Below are 3,120 nucleotides of genomic sequence, written 5' to 3' on the forward strand. Positions count from 1 at the left end.
CACTTGTCCGTAAAACGTCCATGTCAATTTTGTCTGCCCTGATGGAACTAAAACCTTACCATGAAAGACATGGACACAAAATGTCCATATGCCACATACCACATACCACTTGCTACAGTAAAAGAGGGAATACGACTAATATGGAGCATGCGTGTCAATAATGTGAAGAAGAAGATCCGGTCCATCAGTTGGAAAATCTGTCGTAAAGGTCAGAAAGAATTTGCTCTGGAGGTGATCAGTTTTGCTGAATTTGATATTCAGTAGAGAATTTCCTAATCGAGACAGCTTTTTGTAATATTGAAAAAAAATTCCGATCCTATAAAAAAAAAAAAAGATTCAACATTCGATCACAAGAAGTGTAAACATTAACACCTTAGATCTTGCCTTCCTGGAGTTCTCGGTATTCACAGTGGAGCGGAGGATATTCTATGCAAGAATGTGTTTTTTCAAAAATTTTCCAAATGTTTTTGAGGATTATTCAAGTTTTACAGTGAATGAAATGATTATTTGATTAGAAATTTAGATTCGATTCATGCTACGCAAAAAAAAAACAAAAAAAAAAACAACTAATTTTCTAAAGCGTTCACAGAAATAAACGTTTCGCTAAATAGTCTCTCTCTAAATAATGGATAACTATCGAATGTGATGAAACGATTACTTGAGATCGTTCAGCGCCGTATTTACCGAGAGACCAGCAGATTTACGGTGAATATTTATTAACTAACTTTTTTTTTTATTTGACGTTTCAGCCAGACGTCACATGGGTTTATTACAGAGCGCAGTGGGTGGAGCTTTTCTCGCTGCCTTGTTTCTATTGGCTGCTGACTATGACCTTTTGGCTGCACATGGCGTCCCGTAAGATCATTCTTTGTCACTTTGTAGGTTTTTTTTTTTTTTATACTAGGTAGCGTTCAAAGCAAAGACTATAGAAAAGTCATAATGTTGTGGGTTATTTTCTAGAATAAGACATAGATATATATATATATATATATATATATATATATATATATATATGTATGATTTTTTAGCTTATCTGTTTGATAATTTTTTTTACAGATTTTTATTTAAACATAGAGAAAAACCTAATGAGAAAAAAGATCTTTGAGAACAAATACAACTTTTTTTTTTTCCTTTCCCTTATTTGGAAAACTAAATATTTTATCATCGAAAGAAATAAAAAAAAATAATTCATCGCATGAATATTTTAAACGGGTCCCAACATTACATCGTAGAACCCAAAACTCTGATAACAATAGAGAAATATATTTAAAAAAAATTTATTTAGTTTATAACTTGCGTAAGCTCACACCATGGGTGTTTTTAAAGGGCAAAGGTGTTTTTTGTTTGTTTTAACAGAATTTTTAGTTGTATTTTTTTGCCGTGATTCGAAGATTTTTTTTTCAGCCTCCTGATTTTTCTTTTGAAATTATTCATATCAATTATTAATAAAGAAAGTACAAGGTCATGGCGGTACTAGTTGCATCTCGGACCAGTTAACCCTCCTTTTATTTAGGTGAAATTCCCGGTCATGAAAGCATTTATTCAATATAAAGGATGAAGGTAGAAGATTGAGAGAGACCGGGCAAAGTTTAACAAACCTTTTTTTTTTTTTTTAACTTTATGATTATTATTTTAGTTTTTTTCCTAAACCTCAAGAGTCTGGAAAAACACGCTTTTACATGGTTTTATAGATTTTTATGTTCAAAAGAAACATTTTAAATGTGATATATAAATATCGTAAATTAGTGCAAAATGTTTATTTGACTCTAAAAAAACATTTCTAAAAAATAATGAAGCATCGATTAAATAAATTAAAATAAATTAAAATCTCGCAAAATCTTGCAAAAAAAGAGGGAAAATAGACATTAAAAACACCAACTTTTGATCCGAAACATCATTCAAGTGACAAAAAAATAGGTGCAAAGAATTAGGAAAGTGACCCATACAATTATTTTTGAGTAAGTATATAAATATATATATATATCCTAGTTCTTATGGCATGTACTGAGTTACTGATGCCCTGAGAGTGTATGTCTATATATATATATCTATATATATATATCTATATATATATATATATATATATATATATATATATATATATATATATCTGTCTGTGTAGCAAAATTTTCATGTGATCCCAGAGACTCTTGAATAATGGTAAATATATCAAATTTCGGTACTATGGGGATTTTTTTCTTATACTTTTCTTATACTTTTTTATGCTTTTTACTTCAATTTATTTACAAGTTAGCAAGACAAATGGACATCAAACTCATTGTATGAAATAAGGACAAAAGTGTTTTATGAAGAAGGGGGAGCCAAAATTTTACTTTTTTTTTGCACCTACATACTGGATGAATCGGTGTAGGACCGCACTTAGTGATATATTAGACGATGATTATATATTATAGGCGATTATAGGAGGCAGCAGAGATGAATTGGCGTCCAGACTACTTCTCTATGCAGGTTTACCTGGAGTCTTATGGAAAACGAAGGACATCATGACAATATTTGGACATCTGTTTGTTCCGATACTACAAAATATTTTTTTTTTGTCTATCTAGTGAAGTTTTTAAAGACTTTTATCCATGTTTGTATGTACAGATCCCCACGAAGCAGACAAACAGTGCAAGCAACAAGTGTCCTTCGTGGTGATAGAGTCTCACGGGTGTCACCCACCTTTTACTTATTTTGCTTATTTTACATTTTGCTTGTATCTGAACAAAACATTTTAGAAAAATCTCCCTTCTTTTCCAAATTCCATCTATTTTCAGCTTTATTTCTTGACTTTTTATGTCTTTATTCCAGGGGAAATTTATCAATTGATTTTTGCATAGGTTTTGGCCAAACAAAATTCATGCAAATTTGTGAGCAATCGCTTATGGGCGCAAAATTTTGCGACCTCTCCTGCGGCTTTCATGGCACTGTGCAAACATTTGAAACTTTTTTTTTTTTTTTTTTACACAAAAGTTTTCGGGGGCAAAGTATTGAGAAATATCCACCCCCCTTTCCTTCCCCATCCCAATGTGATTTTTATTTACTGTTTTGTTTCACAATACGATGATGATGGTTTTTACTATTTTATTTTTTTCCCCTTCTATCTATAAGCATCCACTC

Source organism: Hyla sarda, chromosome 1 (genome assembly GCF_029499605.1).
Source record: "Hyla sarda isolate aHylSar1 chromosome 1, aHylSar1.hap1, whole genome shotgun sequence".
In the NCBI taxonomy this organism is placed as follows: Eukaryota; Metazoa; Chordata; class Amphibia; order Anura; family Hylidae; genus Hyla; species Hyla sarda.